The sequence below is a fragment of the Zingiber officinale genome, chromosome 3B (assembly GCF_018446385.1).
Source record: "Zingiber officinale cultivar Zhangliang chromosome 3B, Zo_v1.1, whole genome shotgun sequence".
NCBI lineage: Eukaryota > Viridiplantae > Streptophyta > Magnoliopsida > Zingiberales > Zingiberaceae > Zingiber > Zingiber officinale.
Window position 1 is genome coordinate 57,503,877 of NC_055991.1, and position 5,965 is coordinate 57,509,841.

Here is a 5,965-nt window from a genome sequence, read left to right on the forward strand (position 1 = left end):
ATTAAAAGTAAATCAAAATCAGTTTTAAAAAAAAATACCTCCATTTGTTTTTTCCAACTAGCGAATTCTCCCTTGAACTTCAGTGGGTATATGCTTGGTCCGGCCATCGTCTTTGTTTCGATCGACGGTTAGTCCTCCTAAAGCGTCCTGGCTCTGATATCACTTGTAAAGCCCCCGATTGGCTGACTAGAAGGGGGGTTGAATAGCCCTGCACAATATAAAAATAAATACCCTTCTCAGACTTTTAAAAGAACACTTGCATAAATTGAAATAAAGAAATAAGCTAAAAGAAGAGGCTCACAGCTTTTACTTGGTTACAACCAGGGAGGTTGATAATCCAAGGAAGTAAACGCACTAAGTATCTCCTTCAGGCAGAGAAGCCTCTTACAGCAGTGAAAGCACAAAATGAGAAGCTAAACTAACAATGAAGAGCGAACAAGTGTTGTATTACAATTGCTTGTTCATTGAAAAGCTTCTGGACCATGGTTGTATTTATAGCCTTGGTCGAGGCCCCTGGAAGGGTTCCATGCGCCAAGAGGGGAATAAAATTTTATCCCCTTCGTAACAGATCACGGTCAAAACTGATTCGGTGAAAATCACATTCCGGGTTCCCAGAATGGATTCGGGTGCCTGGACTTCAAAGTCAACCTCATTGACCTTTTTGGTCCAGGCCTTCTACTCTAGTTCAGCTTGCCTCGGTTCGGGTCTTTCCCTCCGGCTCCGCTCGCTTGGGTGATTTCAGCTAACCAAAATAAGGCTCACCCGACCCCAATTTTGGCCTTCTCGAGCAACCTTTCACTCCAGCTTCTTGTCCCTCGGAAACGCCGCGTGCTTCTTTCTCGTCCACCCGCGTACTCTTCCACAGCACCTTGTCCCTCAGACGCACTGAGCCCGTCGACTCTCTCCCGTGTCATCTTTCTCGCTAGCTACGTCTGTTTCTCGACTTCCTATATTCCTAAGCTCCTGCACACTTAGACACAAGGTTAAAATACCACAGGACCTAACCAAACTTGATTGATCACATCAAAACAACCTTGGAATTCCAGCATGGACAAATTCATAACACAACATTTACCATTATAATGAAACTGAAAGCTTAGAACATCTTCTTGAATTAAGGGCTTCCTCAATTAACTTTTTTCTATTTTCATATTTTAGTTGATAATCTCAAATCAAATAATTATTGATTTTGTCTACTTAAATTCGAAGTATCGAACCAATTAGCATTTGATACTCAGTTCTCGTGAGATCGACTTATATAAATTTTATTATTTGATGATGCTCGTGCGCTTGCAGAAACACATCAAGTTTTTGGCGCCATTGATGTATTTCTGCAAGTGCACAGACGTCGTCAAGGAATAAAATTTATATAAGTTGATCCCACGAGGACTGATGATCAAATGCTAATTGGTTCTATACTTTAAATTTAACTAGACAAAATTGATAATTGTTTGATTTGAGATTATAAACTAAAACATGAAAATAAAAAAATATATAATTGAGAAAACCTTTAATTCAAGAAGATGTTCTAGACTTTTAGTTTCATTATAATGATGAATGTTGTACTATGAATTTATCCAATCCTAGTTCTCCACTTTTATATTTGCAGGATGGTCTAAATTACTACCGAATACCACCCCACGATGGTGTATCAGAGTACTTTTCCTGCGAGTAACCAAGTATGTCATCAAGTGAATGAGTAACTTAGAGAGTCCGGGTTTTCAGTAAAGTACCTCATGTCACAAGGCCTCCCTCGGGTTTACGTCTCTAGATTACGTAGGTCATTTGCATAGCATATGATTAGGTAAAACCCATTAGGTCAAGTGAAAGACTCATTCATACATAGAATTCCTCTTCCTTAGGAGGTTATATTCCATATAGAAAGATAGTTACCTTACATACTCAACGTTAAACAAACATCCTAAAGTCATGCCGAGCTATATTAGAGCATACACTCAAAAGAGGTAACAATCTATGTATCTATTTAATGAAACTTCATATTCACGCTCAGATTTAGATACACAGTAATATATCTAGTATAGAAATTAGATCTATGTATGCAGAAATACTATCTAGATAGATAAAATTAGGTCCATAGAAAAGGCCTTCTTGCAAGTATTTCATCAATTAAAATAAGTGTTATAAAAACTCCATTAAATAAGGAAATTGGCAAGTCCATAGAGTTTTACATCACCCACACATTGCAATTACTCCATATGTCCTAGAACAAAGCAAATCTACTCCATAATAGAAAGAAATATAATCTAAAGACTTAAAATGATAGAAATTTCAAAAGCCCAAAGAGGGGGAAGAAGAAGTTTATCCTTTGATGTCGAGTGAAGCCCTTGGATGCAGATCTTGGAGTGTCGATGAGGATGGAGCAGTAAAATAGCCTCAAATTATCCAGATGACGACTCCTGGTGTAAAAATTTGACCTAGAGGGTCTCCTCCCACCTTGGAACTTCCTCCCCTACAAAGGAGATGAAGTGCCCCTTATATAGAGGTGGGGGTACGGGGTAGCCATGCCCAGGGGCACGACCCATGCCATTTGGCACGGGTCAGGCCACTCTCTGGCTATTGGCCATGCCATTTGGCACGGCCAGATCCAAGTTGGCTCTGATCAAATAGCTTGGTCGTGCCATTTGGCACGACCAGAGCTATCTCTGGCTTCTTGGGCGTGCTAATTAGCACGGTCAAAGCAGAGACTATTTTTTTTTTAGCTTTTGGGTCATGTCATTTGGCACAGCCAATTCTTCAAAATTGGAGCAAAGCTAGATTTTGGGCCATGGACGTGTCAAATGACACAACTCAAATCAATTCAGCACTGGGTTGAGCCCTTTGGTCGTGCCATTTAGCACAACCAATCCTCTTCTTGTGCTGATTCGCCTTCTTGGACATGTCATTTGACACGATCAGTGGCTTCTCTGGTTCCTTGGTCATGCCTTTAGGCATGACCTTCCTTCTGGAGCTTCTCATAGCCATGCCTCAAGGCATGGCTAGGTCCAATTTGACTCTGAAAGTTTGTTGCTGCTTGTGTATCAAGACTTGGGAACTCTAATCCTTTGCTTTTATCACCATGGGTGAGGCATGGCTAGGTCATAGTTTTCTTCAAATGATTTTTTTTTTACATCTTTTGAATTCTTTTCCACTCTAAGCTGCTCTTGAAAATGAAAATAAACATCGAGCAGATCTCTGGACTCAAAATAGTAATTATGTTAAAATTAATATGATAAAGGGTGTAAAAGCATAGATCATAGGTAATGAATGTTGGTGCGGGAAGCATCCGACGATTGAACCTAGGTTTGATAATGGCAAAGGAATTCAAAGTTAAGATTCCTTGTTATCTAACATGCTTAAATGAGGTTTCAGGAAAGTCCTAACTACGATTAAGTAGGTGGAAAATCCTAAGGGGTGGTAACCTTAGGTCCTAGGGGTGGTAACCCTAGGTGGAGGAAAATCCTAAGAGGTGGTAACCTTAGGTCCTAGGGGATGGTAATCATAGGTGGAGGAAAACCCTAAGGGGCAGCAACCTTAGGTCCTAGGGGGTGGTAACCCTAGGTGGAGGAAAATCCTAAGGGGAGGGGGGTAACCTTAGGTCCTAGGGGGTGGTAACCCTAGGTGGAGAAAAACCCTAGGGGGCGGTAACCCTAGGTCGTAGGAGGTGGTACCCTAGGCAAAAAGTCTAGTCGGTCTGGAGTACTGGACTGACATCAGGTAATCTCTCCTGAGGAGAGTAGGTGAGGACACGTTCCCCGCAGAGGGAACAATAGGCGTCGGGTCGACCTAGGGTTTCCGGTCGAAAATTCGAAGTCAGACCCGGACAGTCCGATGACTATCAACCACTTAATGTATCATGTTTATATCTATTCTAACTTTGTCTTGCATGGTACGTTGTTTTGGGACTAACATATCTTGCAGATACAAAAAGAACAAGTTAAGCCTCGGATGAACAGTGTCCGAGGCGCCTCCATGGAGCTTGGAGGCGCCTCGGGTGCAGAATGTAAGCTGGCCGCGAAGCAGTGCTGGAGGCACCTCGGATGGAGCTGGAGGCGCCTTGGACCAGAGATTGGAGGCGCCTTGGATTGGCTTGAAGGTGCCTTCAAGTGGATGAGTTGCGACCAAGTCCATTCTGATCCACGCGGCTGACTCGGGTTGTTGGAGGCGCCTTGGATGGTGTTGGAGGCGCCTCCAACAGTGCATAAAAGGGGGTTCGAGCAGCACCTTTGAATTAACACATTCCAAGCTACTCTTGTGCAATAAGCTGCTCTAGAAACATTCCGACAAAGCTGCGACTTGACACCGACGACCCGGAGCTCCGAATCTTTAGTTTTTCTATTGTCGTTGGTAAATCTAAGTTGTTTTTAATTGTACTTACAATTGTAATATTTTCACGAGATTATAAGTGTTGCCCGACGTAAACGCTCAACGAGCATGGGCCTTGGAGTAGGAGTCGCCACATGCTCCGAACCAAGTAAACAGCTTGTGTTCATGTGTTGTTCTTTTTCTATTTCCGCTGCATCTACTCGAACGTTTTCCGATTACGAAATCGATAGTGAAAGCCACGAGCACTATTCACCCCCTCTAGCGCATCTCGATCCAACAATGAATACAGAAAGATATGCGTTAAATAATACAAAATAACATATATGATCTATGCATATCAGTCTGTCGACAGTGATTAGATGTAGTCAAGTAGTACTACGACAATAGTGCGAGGTTGTAGCAGTAGAATAATTATAAGAGCTTGTGTATAAGTACAGTTAAAGCTATTGGTCAAATGCTCCTTATAAACTGCATTGGAGGCACCTCCAAGGGTCTAGGGTACCTCCAATGATGCTTATCTGATCCAAAGACTTTGGTCTTTATTTGCGCGAGGGTGCTTCCATCAAATCTGAGGCGCCTCTAATGCACTCTAAGGTGTCTCTAATGCACTCTGAGGTGCCTCTAGTGCACTTCGAGGTGTCTCTAGTGCACTCTGAGGTGCCTCCCCACAGTGAAACTCTATCTTTAAATCTTATCTGTGTGAGGGTCCCTCCTCCCTATACAGGGTGCCTCCGTTTATCTCCAAGGTGCCTCGAGCACTGTTCATTCGTTAATCCAAACAACAAAAGGTAACCTACAAAATAAAGTTAGTACATTAAAAATAAGATACATAAATTAGATCATGTCTTCCCAAAATTATAATCTAGTCATGGTCTCAACTTAGACTTTCAAAATGGATCTAAGTTGGATCAGCACCTACAGCCTCATTGGGCCTCACCCTCACTGGATCACTCTTCTCCAGTGCTTACCTCACTTACTATTGTAGACTTACTTAACTATTGACCCACCGGGTCTTCCTGCCAGATGTCCAATTTAGATTTGAGCTAGTTGTCAGGTCCCGCGGATTCAACTGGACTTCTTGCCAGATATCAACCTATTTGAAATAAGAATATCCCTTTTTAGACTTTGTAGTTCAAAACATATAAAGGAATTTTGAAAAATTATTTTAAAAAAGTTTCAAATGACACTACAAGAAAAAATCTAATAAACAACGCTTTAAAAGCGTTGTTTATGTGTTTGAAAAAGCGTTGTTAAAAGCACTGTTGTTAAAAGTCCGCTCAAGCGTTGTCATTTGTAACAAAGACAACACTTTTGCAACGCTTTAAAAGCGTTGTCTTCTTTTTTTTTTTTGCAAAGCAACATTGTTGCAATGCTTTAAAAGCGTTGTTATTTTTGGCAAAGACAATACTTTTGCAACGCTTTAAAAGCGTTGTCTTTTTAAAATAAAAAAACTAAAAAAAAATCTATTTACAAAATCATTGTTTTTATATTTACAAAATTATTATTTTTCTTTTACCATATCCAAATTCAAATTTGACATATAATAACAGTTAATCAGCTCGACTAATTATTTCAAACTTATACCAAAATAATAGAATTCAACTACAAAGTAGATATTAGTATTTACAGGAGAATTCAACTA